General features: G+C 51.7%; 1 protein-coding gene across 3 annotated transcripts in view; it reads right to left on the reverse strand.

Moving 5' to 3' along the window:
- LOC147718360 (arf-GAP with Rho-GAP domain, ANK repeat and PH domain-containing protein 1-like) overlaps positions 1-19,112 on the reverse strand; it is a 525,400-nt gene that overhangs the window by 449,615 nt on the left and 56,673 nt on the right. The gene's annotated exons all lie outside the window — the stretch shown is intronic.

Raw genomic sequence — 19,112 nt, forward strand, 5'->3', positions numbered from 1 at the left:
ATAGGATAGGTTGTAAATGGCAGTGGGAGAGTACTGCACATTGGGAGGGGGTGCTGCACATTGGGAGGGGGTGCTGCAGGTGGGGAGGGGGTGTTGCACATTGGGAGGGGGTGTGGCAGGTACAGAGGGGGTGCTGCAGGTGGGGAGGTGGTGCTGGAGGTTGGGAGGTGGTGCTGCAGATGGGGGTGAGGGGAGGGCACTCCAAGTCAGGGCAATGCTAGTGGTTGCTGCTGTACAGTAGAATGGAGATGGGCGGGGGGCGGGCTCGCCTCCATCCTCAGCCCCGGCTGCAGTTTCTACCGGATGCAAATCTTCACCCAGGTCTGGTGTTTCTGGACCAAGACTTATTGGGGATGTAAACACCAGGCCACTGTTCCATGCCTGGAGCGGTATCTGATATGGGGAAACTGCTCCAGGTAACACAGTGAGACCGTTGAACCATAACCAGGGGGGGAGTAGGCCCTTTGCAAATCAAGGTAAAGAAGTGTACACGGGGAGGTGAAGCTTTCCTGAGGCTATTGCTTAGAGGACCTTGAAGGGGGGTTAAGGGCACACTGCCTCACATCTCACACAGTTTGCCCCGTTGCATTGTGGTGAATGCAGCTTTGGAGACGCACCTGTGTGCCTGTGAGTGGTACTGAGACCTGTGAAGGCTTTGGCAGCATTTCAAGCAACCCCAGATGAAATTGTTTTTGGATCTCGACTGATTAAGGATGAATTCCAAAAAAAACAGTGTCTTGAGATGTACAACACTGTCTGCACCAACGTTGGAGAAAATCTACAGTTAATATTGAAGTTAGCGCTAATTGTGTTCAGCATTTGCCATAATGCAAAGGGACGAACTGTGCTGGGATGTGAGACTGTGTGATCTCAACCCCCTTCTGCTTAGAGAAAGTTACTAGGGAGCCAGACACAAGCCAGGCATGCCAGGAGGGGAAAGATTCAGCTCCAGGCCCACCAGCAACCCAAAGGCCCTTCATCACTCCAGCCTTACCTCTAGCTAATACGCTCCTCGTCCAATCTGCACAATTCCGGTACTCCAATCTCCTCTCCTCCCACCTATTCCTACCTGCCACCCCCCTTTTTAGTCCACCACTCCTCCAACCTTCTCCCCCAGTTAACTTTCCTTACGCTCCCCTTATTCCTCCCTTTCCCCCTATTCTCTACCCCCTCCTCCACTCGCTTTTTACCCCGATTTCTCCACAAACCCATTGCATCTCTCTCCTTCCCCCCACTCCTCACACATTGCTATGCTACCCCCTTGGTAACCCTTTCCATCTCCCTCCCTCGGGCCCAGCAGAATCATTTCCTTTCTACAACTTTCCTTTCTCCCAACCCCCCTCACTCTGCCAGATGTCCATTCCCTCACAGCCACCTCTCCTAGCTGACAGGACCTCTCCAACCACCTCCCCTCTTATCCGCCCTAACCTCCTACATCCCTATGATTCCACACAGTCCTCCCCTCTCCTTCTACCCCACCGCCTTGATCCGCGCCGATCTTCCCCCTAAATTTGTCCTTAATTCCTTTCCTTCTTGCAACGCCAACAAAGATAACCCACCCTTCACCTCTGATACACCAACTCCCGCTCTCAACCTCCACTTCTACCCACCTATGAACCCTATACCCCAACTCTCCTCCTGTCCCCCAACCTCTCCCCGCCCTTCACCACCAATTTCACCCCCTCCTGTTTCCATCGAGCCACCCAACCTTCCGTGCTCTGCCCTACTCTCTCTGGAAAATAAGGTAGGCTTCACCTCCATCTCCCAACTTGTAGCTACCATTTCACTTTTAAGCTCCAAGATCTTCACTTTTCCTTACACCTCAACTCCTTTGGAAAACTCTCACCTTCCCACGAGATGCACCTCACCCCCTCACCCCATCATAGCCAAGCATAACCAGTCGTCTGCAAACATCGTTAACTCACACAAGCCCTTGAACGCCACCCTTCTTCAACGTGCATCTCTGAGTAACCCAACTATTTACACTATTCAGACCATCTCCTCTGTCAGAGCCAAGCATCCGCCTAAACCCTCCCGTGCACCCCCGTCTAAGTACAATATCCCAATCACCCTTCATAGCCCAAGTGCCTCCGTCACCAAAACAGTCTTGACAGAGCTGCGCTGTCTGCTCCACAACTGCAGATCTGCAATAAAACACAAACTCAAAATCTCCGATACCATCACCCTTCACAATATTGACATGCTCTTCCTCACAGCGACCTGGTTCAACGATACCTCTCACTCTATGTTTGATCTCCTATTACCCACAGGCTATTATATTTTTAGGAATGACAGAACTGACAAAGTTGGGGGAGGTGTTGCAGTCATCTTTAGAAACTCCCTTCAACTTGAGGTTTTTCCTATCAGCTCCTTCCGCACTTTTGAAGGCCTATCTCTTGAGCTTCAGCTCACCACCGCTCACCCCTCAGATTCCATGTCATTTACCGCCCGCCTGGCAGCGGCCCTTCCTTTATAGAGGAACTCACTGACTTCATCAGTGACCAATACTCACATAGTGACAATCAGACCTTCGTGGGTGACTTCAATCTCCACTGGGGCTCACCGCAAGACTATTCCGCGAATTCGCTGACCACCTTCCTCTCTGCAAACGCTCTTATCCAACACTGCACAGAGTCAACACACTCCAAGGGCTCAATCCTGGGCCTTGTTATTTCTAAAGCAGGCATGCTTTCCATCACTACCCCTATTCACGTAGACTGGTCTGACCACCTCCTCATCCCATTCTCTCTTCACCTAGCATACTCTATAACTCTTGGCCAACCTAAGGAGGCTACCTCCTAGTTTCGTGACACTAAAAATATTGACACCGGTTCCCTCTGTGAATCAACTTTGCTGTCACTTCCAAGGCTAGACCCGAACCTAGGTGTTGACGAACTCACCTCCCAATGCCTCACAGTCCTTGCAGTCGAAATCAATAACATCGCTCCTCTCCAAAGCAAAAAGAAAAGGCCCATTCCCTCAGCACCTTGGTTCAACAAATCCCTCTATGAAGAAAGGAAGCACCTAAGACTCCTGGAGAAACAATGGAGGCAAGCGCCCTCCACCGATAATTTGACCACGCTTCGTTCAGCAAGATCCAGGTATCACAAGCACATCTTCCTTGGGAAAGTGTCGCACTTCAGAACCCTCCTTGACTCCTCCAAAAATAGACCCAAAAAACTATTTGATCTCATCAAGAATACTAACTGCTCTCCCCCAACCTCCAAGTTGGAGGATTCTACAAAGTAAGCAGCGGATTTCACTGTATTCTTTGACGAAAAAGTGAAATCACTGGTGGATCAGGTCGCTCATCCTATCCCTCCAGAGGAGCGCAAATCACTAGCCATTTGGCAGAACTTTGACCCCATCTCTGAAGATACCCTCCTCAATTGCATCCGTGAAACAAAGCCCTCCAACCATTCTCTTGACCCCATCCCTAGTGCCATTGCCATTGACTTTTATACCCATTCTCTTTTCTATTGGACCACTCTGGTCAACTTCTCCCTCTGTCAAGGCTCCCTTCCTGTCCCCTTCAAAACTTGGCAGGTCACCCCCATGCTTAAAAAACCCACTGCTGATGGGAATGACCTCAACAACTTCCGCCCCATCACTAACCTATACCTTTCTTACGAAGATCACAGAAAGATGTGTTGCGAAACAACTCTCTCGTCATATCATGGACAATGATCTTCTTGACAATATTCAGTTCGTCTTCATCCAAAACTGCAGCACTGAAACAGCCCTGCTGCAAGTGATTGATGACGTGCTGAGGATACTCGACTGTGGGGGGGTCCTATCTTCTAATTGTCCTCGACCTTTCTGCAGCCTTTGACACTGTCAATCACACCACTCTCCTCAACAGTCTTCAACTGAGAATGGGGATGGGGGGGCACTGTGCTTAAATAGTTTGCGTCCTTCCTCTCTGATAGATCCCAAATGATCAAAATAGGGAACAGTCTTTCATCTCCTCTGGCGGTGTTCCTCAAGGCTCTATACTTGCACCCACATTGTTCAATCTCTATTTAGAACCACTGGGAAATCTCCTAAGTAAGTCCGGGATCCACTATCATCTCTATGCAGACGACACTCAAATCTTTTGTTTTTTTCTTTTTATTGAAGGTATTTCAAAAGGGAAAACAAAACAACATACAGTTGTCTTCCATATACAGCACTTAAAGCAGTAGCTTATGGTCAAAGTGTCCAGTATAAGAATTCACAATAACATACGAGCATGGTACATAATCAGTTGTATCATCATAGCACCTCAAGAGGGTATTCTCCCCCAGGTTTCAGTCCCCACCCACTTTTCCCCCAACAGTCCCTAAAGAATACAATTGCCCAATAGGATGCAGCAGATAAATCCTTCCATTAGTTTAACACTCTTTCCCTCCATACCCCGAGACTCGAACACCAGCAACATGTCAGTGGTATCAAACCCAGAGGTCATAACGCCTGTACACCGACCATGCACCACTAAGTGGAGCTCGCATCTTCATTGCCCGAGTCAGTAGACTCTCTAGTTGCTAGATAACATGTGAGGGGTGCCCGGAAATCATTCGGCCTGGAGGTTACTGGCAGCAGTTCCGAATATGTGGCCAGTCGCTCCTGACAGGTAATTAAATCAGCAAGCCATGTCTTGAATTTAGGCGCCCGGCCCCTACCCCATCTGCAGGCTACCCCCCGTTTTGCCAAGAGAAGTGCCATTGCCACAAATCTCCTGTGTTCTGCCTTCACCGGAGTAACAAACCCCAACAATGCCATTAAGGGATCTGGCTGTAGTGTCTCATCTATCATGCACTGTAATGCTTCAAACACCTCACTCCAGTAACCCCGGATGCTCGGACAATCCCATGCCAAATGTAAAAAATCCGCCCCAGGGGTACGACATCTGTCACAGCAATCGCCCACTCTAAGCTGAAATCTGTGCATCTTAGCAGGTGTATAATAAAGTCTATGGAGGAACTTATAGATGCGGAGTCTGCTGTTCGCTGAAACTCTCTCAGTGTGCAGGCAGCAGGTTTCCCACTGTGAGTCAGACAACTGTCTCCCCAAATTTGCTTCCCATTTCAGCCTCGCCGGAGCCGCCTGCCTTTCTTGTTGCGCATGCACCGTATAATAAATCAATGAAACTAAGCGTCTGGGCTTGGGCCTTTCAAGTATCGCATGCAACGGTGTCAGTAGCGCTGGGCTGTCTGGGTAAGTTAGTGTGACGGCCTTCACTCCCTGTCTCAGCCTGATCTATAAAAACACATCTAACGGTGTCTGCTGGTCCCCCGGGCACATATGCGGGAGAGCACGGAACACACCGTCATGATACATATCTCCCCAGACGATACTATAATCTACCTCAAGGTTGCCTCCACTCACGATCTCTCCGTCCTAAGCTCTACTCTGGACTCCATTCAAAACTGGATGTCAACGCATCAACTGATTCTGAATCCCGCCATAACTGAATTCCTCCTCCTCGCCTCCTCACTTTCTCCTCCTCCGGTTCAATCATGGATGAATCAGATGAATCTACTCTACAAAAAAACCCATCATTTTTTTTTTTTAACCTTTATTGTGCAGATAGTAGCATACAAATACGGGCCTACAACCAATTAGGCCGGCCACGAAGCAATCTGAAAAGCACGTAAATCAATAAAGAGGTTTCACGGCAGTCAACCAGTATATTGCGGACTTGTAGTTCAATCATAGAGGAGCTGAGTGTGACCGCCGGACGTAGGATCAAAGAAGGTTAATTTTATAATAGAAATTATAGCAGGATCAGTTGCAGTTTAATCATCTGAGTGCCCATAGCGGGCCACGAATCAAGCAGCAAAACAGTAAGGCATCAATAAAAACGGTTATCAGCAATAGTCTACAGCAATCAGGATATAGATGCCATATTTCCAATCAGTACCCATCGTAGCCCGCCACGTGCACACAGACCACCAAATTATTATACTTATACCTAACTGAGTAACCAGAACGGCAAAAGGAGTTACAGTCATTCTCTATACTGACCCAGAAGATAAAGAAAAGGGGGAATGCTAAAAAAGAAAGAAAAGAAGGAACGCCGTGCTGCTGTACGTGCCCCCACAGCGATAAGGGCGAGCAAAGTGACTGGGGACCACGTTATTGGGGGTGGGGCGTTCAAGGCAGGATATCTGTGCAATCAATATCGTATAAAGTAAGAAAACCTCACCCCCCTCCCCCCACAAGCAATCACACCGTGGGAAACACGCACAGCCACGGCGTCCTAAGAAAGGGACACAAAAGAGCCGTAGAAACTAAAAAAACGGTCAGAAAAAGACCCCAACCCACCCACCCCACCCTGCACCCCTGCAGAAGGATATGGCCTACCCCCCCAGCAGCGTGCCTGTCGCCCTAAATAGGAGACCCGAAATATAGGAAAAGTTAGAGAGAGGGAAAGGAAACAAAAGAGACAAAAAAGGGAAAAAGAACCAGAGGGAGAGAAGAGCCATCAATTGAACCATTCGGCCCCTACCCCCCCCGCCACCACACACATTAATGCAACATCAAAACGAAATCGACATGGGGGGCGTGGCCAGCAGCCGACGATGGTGGCAGCCTAGAGGGAGAGCTCCGCAGCTGAAGCGGCCTCCAACGAAATCCGTCTAATTATCCGAGACATCTATGTCCCAGGCGGGAAGGTGCTGAGGTCCAGGACCGGGCGGCAGAGGTACGGCCAAGCGGAAAGAAAATCCGTGACCGGGGAGCCGAGATATCACTGGCCCCGAATCGGCCCTTGGAGGGAGCCCAAGCCGGAGACTGACCTAGACGAAGGAGCCGGCAGGAAGTGAGCCGCTCCGGGCGGAGGGCCGCCGGAAGCACCCGCCCGCGACACCTGTGGAGGGAGAGACTCCCCGACATCTTGAGGGACTCTCCAGGCACCGAAAGCACCGAACGGAACCCCGGGGGCCTCCGCGCGGAGTGGCGGAAGACGGACCAAACGACCGGAGGAATCAGGCACGGACGTGCCCTGAGGGGAAGAACCTGACACGGTGCCCGCCATCTCGAGGACCCGGCCGGGTCCCCGTGCACAACAGATCGGGTGCTGACATCGCGGAGGGAAAGCAGGTACCGTCGCTACGCGCCACCTAGCCACCCGTAACAGCGACCCACGGCTCCGGCGGCCCCCTCACCCCCTAGCGGTCTGGGGGCATATTGCACACGCGAGAGGACGCGAGGGCCAATATACTACCGAGCGTGACGCACTCTCCCCTGCAGCTGAGACAGGGGATAAAGACAAGAGAACACACACTGAACTGGTGCAGGCAGCGCTGAGGAAGCGTAGATACCGTCGTGACACAGCAGAACACCGCCTGGTACAGCGCAACACGGCTCACAGACCCCCCCCCCCCCTGTGTGGGAGCGCATCGCAATCATAAGCGGGCACAGGGGGCCCTTCTGAGACAATAAGTGGAATAATACCCCCGGGCAGGGGCCGAGGTGACTGGGAGAGAGGTAAACACTGCAACAACAGCAGGGGAAAAGACTGAGGATTAACAAGAGCGCTCTCGGCGCAACAGCTCTTGAGGGGGCATCTCCGCGGCCCGCGACCCGTCGATACCACGTGGTTGGGCAGAGTGCAATACAACGGCCTAGCATATAGCTGAACAGGGGGCCATACGCCGCCACGTACAGGCCGGAGGCGAGCCTGAGGTGCCATACCGGAGCCCTGAGGGTCACGATAAAGGGTGGACTGCGCGCTGGGAAAGTCCCTGGAAACTGGTGAGGCGAGGGGCTACCCCGGAGGAGAGTGAGGGGCACGGCTCCACGAGCAAAATGGCTGGAAAGGGGCCGAAGAACAACACGACGCAGTCCCGCCTTGACCGCTTCGCGTATGAGAAACCCGTCACCCCCCCGCCGGATGCCAGGTCACAGGCGAGCAAGACAGTGGAGGCGACGGGGGGCAAGAAGGCAACCCTGGACGATGTCATGCGGGCCCTCACACAGGTACAGGCCACGGTGGGGTCAATCTCAGCCGAAATCACGCTGATTAGGGCAGACTTCCACAAGCTGACGGAGAAAGTGAACACGATGGACATCGTAACAAAAGCCTTGGTGGAGGATGTGTCAGAGCTACAGGTTAATATGGAACGTCTTTCAAAAGAGAACAGGGAGCTGAGAGACAAGCTCGACGACCAGGAAGGACGCTCGAGACGGAACAACATCCGTATAATAGGTGTGCCAGAATCGGAAGACACGAGGTCAATGGACCTCTATGTGGAGAACCTAATCAAACAGCACCTCCGACCGAAGTGACTCTCCAATTTTTTCACAGTGGAGAGGGCGCACAGAGTCCCTGGAGGGCGCCGACAAACGGGTGCCAACCCCAGGCCAATTATAGCACGACTCTTTAATTTTAGGGATCGGGATGTCATCTTGCAGGCGGCGAGAACCTCACCCCCCGTCAAGATTCAAAACGCCACGCTAGCATTTTTTCCGGACTACACGGCGGAGGTCGCGAGGAGAAGGAGAACTTTTTTCGAGGTCAAAAAAGAACTGAGAGCCAGAGAGATCCCTTATTCAATGCTTTTCCCAGCAAAACTTCGGATTGTGGCCGACAATAAGACTTGGTTTTTCGACACCCCGGAGGTGGCACAGGAATGGCTGGAGGGTTGGCGGACGACAGGCCACCCCCGTCGCTCCAACAGACAAGCCAAAAACCGTAATGGAGGATCACAGCAGGGCCTGCAATCAAACGGTGCCGAGGAGGAGACACTTTCGCCATTGTCAGAAACTCAAGAGGGGGGCGACGACGGAGAACAGTGATCCACGGATACAGTCCATTTGAACTGCAAATACCGCGGCCCGAGAATGCCGCCTTGGACACTGGACTGAGGGCCTCCGCGGCAAAGGAGGGGGCCGCCGACTTCGGAGCATCCTTCACCCCAGCGAGCAAGTACTATGTTATGGGTTGGGTTCAAGCACTCTGCTAAGTTGGGGGGGCGGGCAGTTATGAGTCCGTTGAGCAGGGGGGCAGGGAGGGGGGGAGTTGGGGGTAGGATGGGGCTATGGTTTTTAGTTTATACACAGGGTCAAAATTGCTACACAGGGGCACATGCACACAGAACGAGAGTGTCAAGATGCTGCACGCAGAGTCACCACACGGATCTCCTGGTCCTCCATACGCATGACTTAGTCCGCATACACTTGCACGATGGGGGAGGGCACTGATGTGGGGCGGGCAGCCCCGTTGAGCCTCATGTCCTGGAACGTGAGGGGTCTGGGCGACAAGATTAAGAGGGGGCTGGTTCTGCAAAGTATAAAACGATTTAGTCCTGCCCTGGTCCTACTACAAGAAACACACCTCACAGGCACGGCCACAAAGGCCCTAGACAGGAAGGGCTATAGTATGGTGGCCCACTCTGAGTTCACGAGGGGGTCCCGGGGCACCGGGATACTAATTCACCGCTCGTCCAAGTTTATACTCCAATCAGTGAAAATGGACACACAGGGCCGCTTCGCAGCGGTACATGGACAATGGGAGGGAAACCCACTTAACATAGTATCGGTATACATCCCACCGGCACTACACACTGTGGCCTTCACGGACCTAGGTAAATTCCTGCTAGACCTTCCGGAGGGGGCCCTTGTACTGGGCGGGGATTTTAACGCAGTGGTTCAGGACTCCCTAGATCGATACCCAACGCGCGCACAAACACCGGCACACTCCAAACTGCAGGACTTCATGGAAGCACAGGGTTTAGTGGACATCTGGAGGCGACTCCACCCAATAGACCGGCAATACACATACTACTCGGCAGTTCACGACAGCCTGTCGCGGATTGATCACTTCATGTCGTTAGAGGGGGGTCTCCTCACCTTCACTGACTCTCAGATTAGACCGCGAGGGGTCTCAGACCACTCCCCGCTGACACTGACTCTCTCCAGTCTGGAACGGTCACGTGGGCGTATCTTCCCTATATACCCGGGGTACCTCGGGGAGCCTGAAATAGCCAAGGCCTTGAAAAGAACTACACAGTCCTACCTCAATGAGAATAAAGGTTCAGTAGAATCACCTACGGTCCTATGGGAGGCCTACAAAACGGTGCTCCGCGGGCAGGCGATCTCGGTGATAGCGCAGCACAAGCGCACACGGCGTCAGGAACTGACAGATCTGGAGGGTCAACTTGTCAAGGCAACACAGGACCACGAAGGGAACCCAACTGGGGACACACAACACGCGCTCCGACTGGCCCAACAACACCACACCGACTTTCTGCGCCGCAGAGTGAGGGAACACATGTCAGCAACTACGAGTAGGGTATATGAAGCAGGGAGACTCCTGGCATGGTTGGAGAAAGCGCGGGGAGGTCGGAGGGCCATACTCCGGCTGAGAGACTCTAATGGCGAAGTACACTCTAGTCCGGCAAGCATAGTGGAACTCCTGGCAAACCACTTCCACTCCGTATACACCCCTGAGTATGAGGTTACACGGGAGATGGCAGAGAGCTCGCTCACAGGAGTGCCGACGCGCACTCTCACCCCCGACCAACGTGAAGAGCTCGACTCCGACCTGACGGCGGAGGAAATACAGATTGCCATAACGGCACTCCACCCGGGGAAAGCGATAGGTCCTAATGGTGTGCCGATAGAGTGGTACAAAATTATGTCCGAAACGCTGTCCACGCCATTGCTTGATATGTTCCAGGAGTGTCGGGAACAGGGGCGTCTGCCTCCTGACCAACGTACGGCCACGATTGTCGCGATACCCAAGCCCGGCAAACCCCCTGAGGACTGCGGGTCATACCGCCCGATATCCCTCCTTAACGCTGAGAGCAAGATCCTGGCGAAACTATTGGCCACCAGGCTCCTGCCTCACCTGACGCATTTAATACACCCGGACCAGTCGGGATTCATGCCGCACCGGAGTACGGCACTGAACCTAAGACGGCTGCACGGGGTGCTGGCCCGAGCCCCGCGGCTGGAAGAACCAGCGGCGGTACTGTCACTAGATGCCAAAATGGCGTTTGACATGGTGGAGTGGCGCTATCTCTTTGCGGTTCTGGAACACATGGGTGTTGGCCCGATGTTTATATCGTGGGTCAGACTACTATATACAGAGCCCGTGGCGAGGGTAACCGCAAATGGCCACATATCAAGGGAGTTCTCGCTGGCACGGGGCACGAGACAGGGGTGCCCACTCTCGCCACTGCTGTTCGCCCTAGTATTGGAACCATTGGCCACAGTTATTAGAACCACCCGGCTACTGAAGGGCGTACAATGGGGGGGCGGTTGGGAAGATAGAGTCTCCCTATACGCCGACGACATGCTCGTCTACCTCATGGACCTTTCGAACAGCATCCCGGTCCTACTGGCACTGTGCGAAACCCACGGTACAGCCTCAGGATATAAACTTAACTGGGCCAAATCCATAATCTTCATGGTGCAGGGTGACCTGCCTGCGTTGCCTGAGGATTGCCAATTGCTCGTAGAACACATCTCCTTTAAATACCTAGGGATCTGGATCACGAAGGACCAATCAACCTTTCTGGACCTGAATCTCAAACCCCAGCTGGACAGGCTGAAAGCAGATGTGCGCCACTGGAAAAATCTTCCCTTAACCTTATTAGGGAGAGCGGCGCTCTTCAAAATGATGGCGCTGCCCCGCTTCCTCTATGTCCTGGAAAACACACCGGCGATGGTCCCCGTATCACTTTTCCGCCACGTGGCGGCACAATTATCCGGCCTCCTGTGGGGTGACAAACCGGCGAGGGTAGCACAATTGAAATTGACCAGGGACTGGTACAGTGGGGGAATAGCCCTCCCCAACCTCGAATTGTATTACTGGGCCGCTCACCTCAAGGTGATTAACCAATGGGTCCACGCGGCACACGACGACCCGGCGTATGAGGCGGATAGGCACCAGCTGGGCGCATCCACCCTTCTGGCCCCACTTTACAACAAAGGACTAGTGAGAAAGTTAGAGGGGCCTACCAAGCACACAGTAGCCATCTGGCACAAGGCGCAGAGGCGGCTGGCATGGGAGGGAGTGATCACTAACCTCACGCCACTGTGGGACTCCAAGGCCCTCGGCAGCCTGCGCAGTTCGAAAGGGTTTGATCAATGGGATACCATTGGGATCTCCACGGTGGGCGACTTATGGACAAGGGATGGAGTGCTCTCCTTTGCGACCCTGAGGGAGCAGTATAGCCTAGAAGTGACCGAAACATACAGGTACATACAAATCAGGCACGCGCTCTTGTCGGTGTTGGAGCCAGGGGTGACGCTTCCGGAATCGGCCCCGTTAGAGGACCGATTGCTTACGGATTACATGGAGTCTAGTGCAACCTCCCTCACCTACCGCAAACTGATGAACAACCTACCGGATCCCCTTGCAAGGCTGAAGGAACACTGGGAGGATGAGCTAGGAGACCTGGATGAGGCGGACTGGAACGCAGCCCTGGCATCACCCAGGGAGGCGGGCATTTCCACCCGATTCCGGCTGGTCCAACTCAAAGTACTACATAGGGTCTACTACACCCGCACTACATTATACAAAATACACAGAGCTGACCACCCGTATTGCTTGAGAAAATGTGGAGGGGAGGGTACACTGTTCCACACTATATGGACATGCCCAATTATACAGGAATACTGGAGGCGTGTCACACGCACAATAAGTCAAACCCTCCAGAGCCCATTCACGCCTGACCCCAGACTTTGTCTCCTAAATGTGTGGGGCCCGACAGATTTATCATTGACCGCAAAGGGCTGGGTGGTCATTGGCATAATGCTGGCAAAGCGTGATATCGCGAAAAACTGGGGGGCACTAGAGGCACCGACGCTGGCACAATGGTGCAGGAACATGGACGTGCTCATGGTGACGGAGAGGGGAGTGTATCGGCAGCGACATAACCCACGTAAATGGAACAAAATTTGGACACCGTGGAACACTTACAGGGGGGACATTTGTGAGCCTTTGCCTGAGGAGGAGGAAGGGGATAGCTCGGGGGACGAGGAGGATCTGGAGTGCTGAAAGGGGGAGGAGGAGGGCCCAGATATTCAACATGGCCCCGGGTCATAGGGGACGTAACTGGAAGCATGAATGAAGTTATCAGAGACTGTGTTGAGGGCTGAGGGACGTCTGTAACCACACTAACGCTGTAATAGACTACAATTCGAGACCACTCACTGCAACGCTTAAAGTAGCAAGTTATATGTTGGGGGGGGTAAAATTAAAAAAGTTGCTCTACTACTCGTGGACAGCTGAATGTTGACGCTGCTCCACGGACCGATTGATCGTCGCTGTATAACATATGATAGCAACAACAAAAATAAAAGGTTTAAAAAAAAAAAAACGAAATCGACATAGTCTCGGGTATCATAAACCTTCGAAGGAATCGTCCATAGTATCATGGTTGAGGGCACTCCTCATCTCCATCCGCCAACCATCAGTCCTCCGGGTCCAGAACCGGCTCACCCCTGTCCTTTCCTAGCCATCGCTACCGCGCGTGGTAGAGTAGTGGGCAGCAAACAAATCAAAGTGGTGAGGCCGTATGGTAGAAACAGGACAGACCATGGGAGCAAACCAGAGGACTCCATCAACCAGCGGCCAAGCAAGAACTTTGTGCGGCAGTCTAGACGTTTCAGCAACGACAACGGGAACAACAGACAGTGTGGGTAAAGTCTCACTGCCCAGGAAAGTAGAGTCGTCCCCGCAGGATAACACTGGGGTCTCGCCGGGGCAGTTCGAATCGGCAATCTACGTTGTTCCCCGATCAGTCGAGCAGGAACGGGCCCCGACGCGGTGCCCACGCCCGCGCCCCTCACGATCAAGCCGACCCCGGGATCCGGGGCCGCTGGTGTATTAGTCTTGCCGATGCACAGTGACAGCACTCCTCACGGCAACAGAGGGGGACGAAACGGCACACACTCGGAGCCGAGCCGCGTCCATGAGGGACGGCCCGACAGCAATGGCGGCCGTCCCTCTATCCAGCACAAAGGCGTCGAGGGCCAGGGTCGCGTGTAAGGTCTTTAAGGCGTCAAGAACATCACCAAGCGTGGGCTCCCGCTCACATGACCAGACCCCCGTACACTTCAGTGACACAAATTCGCCGCCCCGGTTCAGTCCGTGACTCAGGGCGCCGGCCGCCATCTTGCAGATCCAGCCGCGTCCCCGTGCGCCTCAACTTCTGGAGCGGGCTCTCAAGCAAGGCCACCACGGGAGCCCCCAAGAGCCCCAGGAATGACAAGCTGGGTGCAGAAAGGAGAGCCACCAAGAGGGGGACCGCCAGCGCCACCGCCCCGCGGGCGCCACACGCCGACTCCGGGCGCAGGGCTTCAAGATGACCGGACAAGTCAACAAAGGGGGGAGCCTCCCACACAGTCTTCCCCCGTCCACGGCATGCTGCACCTCACCACGGGGCCCTCCGTACGCAGGACCGGGCCCGATCCGTTGCCATCGGCATAACCGCAACACGGCCTCTCCCAGGCGACCTCTCCCCTCCACCAGGGGCCGCCGTCGACACCATCTCGCCGGCTGACCTCCACGGGCAAGTCCCCGGTCTCTACGCCGCGGAGGCCCCAGACCAAGCAGGGGTGTAACTTCAGATCCGCCGCTCGCAGGAGCCCCCGGGACAGATGGTGAGTACAAGCTTTCCTTCGTCGAGTCTTTCCGAGTATGTCGTCTCGGGCAGGATACGTGTCAGGATATATGTGTTGGGCAGGAAGGCTAGCGGAGCCAAGCTACATTGCGGCCATCACGGTCGCGAGATTGGCTCCTCCCCCAATAAACCCATCATTGTCGACAGTGCAAAATCCCTTGGTGTCATACTCAACACAAAACTAAATCTAATCTCCCACATCAACTCCATTGCAAAGTCTGCTCGATACGAACTGCGCCTTCTTTGGGGAATTCGTCGCTTCTTTTTCCCGGAACAAGACCTTAAAATCCGGTTCCAATGGCTGGTCCTCTCCAGACTGGACTACTGCAATTCTCCTCTTACTGGCCTCCCCAAATCCCACCTGTCCCCCCTTAAATCTGTTCTCCATTCAGCAGCTCGCTTCATTTATGGGGCCAAAAGAAGCAACCACATCACACCCATGCGATCCAACCTCCGCTGGCCTCCCATCGAGGCAAGATCTATCTACAAGACTGCCTAAATCACCCACCAAGCCTTGCACTCCTCCTCTCCTTGCTACCTGGCAAATAAACTGAAACTCGCTGGAGGCTCTAGAGTCCATCACGTAATGCGGAAAATTTACTGCTTGAACCTCCCACTTTCAAGAAGGAAAGATCGATGGCCCAATCCTTTTCAGGCATTGCGGTGAGAATCTGGAACTAATTTCCGCCGTAGCTCCGGACCACCACCTCCTCCCAGGCCTTCAAAACTGACCTCAAAGTTCTCCTCCTTCAAAGACACTTCCAAATGGAATTCACACCCTCTCTATTATCTGAAGGAAGACCCTCCATTATAGATAATCCTTTTCTCCATGACTTTGGAAGTGCCTTCCCAGTGTGTTCTGCCATTCATTGCAGTATTATCCTTCTACCTGCATTTGGTAAACTTTTGTTACCTGCACACGTCACTTTTCTTTTGTAACACACTGTTTGCTACCTCTTACATTTTGTTTGCTTTAGATACTTGCACAAGCGCCACCATTGACTACGTAGCGTTTGTTCTTGTATTTGAGTGTCTGCCATATATTGCAGTACTATACCTTTACTTATACGTTATATGATTTTGTAACCTGCACACGTCACTTTTTCCTCCTGTAATGCACCGTTTGCTACCTCTTGTATTTTGTTTGCTCACAATTGTCACTTTTGCCTCATGTAACGTAAGGTTTGCTTTTGTAATTTGTTCACTTGTAATTTTTCCTCATGTAAAAGATCTGTTCCTTTTGTGAAGCGCTCTGACACCTTCGGGTAAAGTCTGCGCTATATAAAAACGCATAGAATATATAAAATAAAATAAAAAAGGTTTGATCAGCATAAAAGGGGTCCTGGAATGTGTTAAAGGAACTCGGTGCAGAGTAGGGAAGTCCTTTTGACTGGCGCTAGTGTCACCAATGACAAAGACACCGCCCTGCAAGGGCCGGATATCCAAAGCTCAGGAATCGAAAGCTGGAGGATTTCACTCTATTTTGCATGCTCTCTATACCCTTTGGAAAAAGCATAGGTTAAAGTGACGTTTTAATGAGGCGCGATAATAATATCTCTGCTTATATTAAAAACGATCGAAATTCATTGAAAAAACAAAGGCTAAAGAGAGGTTATAGTTAGGTGGTGAAATAAGGTAAAGTTTAAAATTAAAAAATATTGAAATTAATCAGTTACAGTTTACTGAGCTAACTATAACTTGGATAACTGCCAGGCACGCTTTATGACCTCACTACATAGCTCATGACTATTTGTTTTGCGAACAGGCTGCATTCTGGGGAAAGTACAGTATTTTGTGTATCGTGGGAGAACAGGAAGTGGCGGTAAAAATAACACCACAGGCCACTGAAAGCAGTGATGAGTCACGAGTAGAATGTGGGAAGCAGAGGCAGTAAACACAGTGCCAAGTAGACAGCCTTGCTGGGAGAACAGGACTGATCAGCAGAAGGCGTACATGGGCGTGACGCAAGAGTGCCGGGCGTGACACTGTCACGCACTATCACTGATCCGACACAGAGACAGACAGCACATACCACAAGCCCACAGCACAAGACCTCTCTCACAGTGGTGACACAGCAAGATTTATCATTCTGTGGCTGCTGCTTCTATCAGATATACGGAAAGAAATAGTAAAAAAATGTAACAAAGCATTGGGCAAAATCTCACAAAAATGAAAAAAGTAAAACAGCAGATAAGATGTAAAAAGTAAACAAAAATAAACCAACATTTTCACTGGAGGCAAAAGATTAAAAAAATAATCCTGGTTTCAAAAACAATAATCAAGAGCCTTTTTTTGTCAAAAGGTGTCCACTAGAGGGCAGGAACACACCAAGAGCAATGTATGACGTTACAACGCAAACATTTACAACGCATACCTTTACAATACAGTTTTTACATCGCAACATCCATTACAAGGCATGTTTTTACAACGCATGCCATTACAATGCACACCTTTACAACGCATACCATTACATCGCATAATTTGGGGGGTAACAGTAGGGTAAGTGTTGGTTAGTGTAGGGGTAAAAATTACTATTCCCACTCCAGTGAATGCAACAGTAGGGTAAGTGTTGGATAGTGTAGGGGTAGAAATTACTATTCCCACTCCAGAGAGTGCAACAGTAGGGTAAGTGTAGGGGTAAAAACTATGCTTTGTAATGGTATGCGTTGTAATGGTATGCGTTGTAGTGACATGCGTTGTAATGGTTACGTTGTAATGGAATGCGATGTAAAGGATGTTGCGATGTAATGACGATTTAGAAAAGGGGGTGGTGATGAACAGAGTGTCTGAGTTAAACAGACCACTCTTACCCAGTCCAAAGATCAGGGCTTGATCCATCACCGTTATTTATCTCACTGCCCCATCCCAGCTCAGAACCTGGCTATATGCAAATCAGTCTGTCCCTGGCCCAGTGCATCATGGGAACAGGGCAGACTAAACTACCAAGCCAATTCTTCACCAGAAAGGAGACAAGCTACCGGGGACCGGTTTCTGGCATTTCAGCCTTCTTTGGCCCGGCTTGCTTGAATCCTGATGGAGCAGTGAGAAAGGGACTCATGTCTGAGTATACCCTGCCACACCTATAGTGGCCAAAAACGATTTAGAAAAGGGGGTGGTGATGAACAGAGTGTCTGAGTTAAACAGACCACTCTTACCCAGTCCAAAGATCAGGGCTTGATCCATCACCGTTATTTATCTCACTGCCCCATCCCAGCTCAGAACCTGGCTATATGCAAATCAGTCTGTCCCTGGCCCAGTGCATCATGGGAACAGGGCAGACTAAACTACCAAGCCAATTCTTCACCAGAAAGGAGACAAGCTACCGGGGACCGGTTTCTGGCATTTCAGCCTTCTTCGGCCCGGCTTGCTTGAATCCTGATGGAGCAGTGAGAAAGGGACTCATGTCTGAGTATACCCTGCCACACCTATAGTGGCCAAAAACGATTTAGAAAAGGGGGTGGTGATGAACAGAGTGTCTGAGTTAAAAAGACCACTCTTACCCAGTCCAAAGATCAGGGCTTGATCCATCACCGTTATTTATCTCACTGCCCCATCCCAGCTCAGAACCTGGCTATATGCAAATCAGTCTGTCCCTGGCCCAGTGCATCATGGGAACAGGGCAGACTAAACTACCAAGCCAATTCTTCACCAGAAAGGAGACAAGCTACCGGGGACCGGTTTCTGGCATTTCAGCCTTCTTCGGCCCGGCTTGCTTGAATCCTGATGGAGCAGTGAGAAAGGGACTCATGTCTGAGTATACCCTGCCACACCTATAGTAACTAAACGGTGTTGGATCTAGCCCTGATCTCTTGACTGGGTGAGAGCTTTCTGCTTAATTCAGAGACTCTGTCCCTCACCACCCCTTGTTGTAAATATTTTTGTCCACCCTAAGCGTGGAAGGGTATTCTCAGATGTGAGACCCTTGCTCATTGCACCATCAGGATTCAAGCAAACCGGGCCGAAGACGGCTGTAATGCCAGAAACCGGTCCCCGGGAGCTTGTTTCCTTCCCAGTGTAAGAATTGGCTTTTGTAGTTTGGTTTGCCCTGTTCCCAGCATGCACTGGGACAGGAACAGACTAATTTGCATACAGCCAGGTTCTGAAACTGGGATGGTGCAGTGAGCTAAAAAACGGTGTTGGATCTAGCCCTGATCTCTTGACTGGGTGAGAGCTTTCTGCTTAATTCAGAGACTCTGTCCCTCACCACCCCTTGTTGTAAATATTTTTGTCCACCCTAAGCGTGGAAGGGTATTCTCAGATGTGAGACCCTTGCTCATTGCACCATCAGGATTCAAGCAAACCGGGCCGAAGACGGCTGTAATGCCAGAAACCGGTCCCCGGGAGCTTGTTTCCTTCCCAGTGTAAGAATTGGCTTTTGTAGTTTGGTTTGCCCTGTTCCCAGCATGCACTGGGACAGGAACAGACTAATTTGCATACAGCCAGGTTCTGAAACTGGGATGGTGCAGTGAGCTAAAAAACGGTGTTGGATCTAGC

This window comes from Lissotriton vulgaris, chromosome 4_1, assembly GCF_964263255.1.
Source record: "Lissotriton vulgaris chromosome 4_1, aLisVul1.2, whole genome shotgun sequence".
Taxonomy (NCBI): Eukaryota; Metazoa; Chordata; class Amphibia; order Caudata; family Salamandridae; genus Lissotriton; species Lissotriton vulgaris.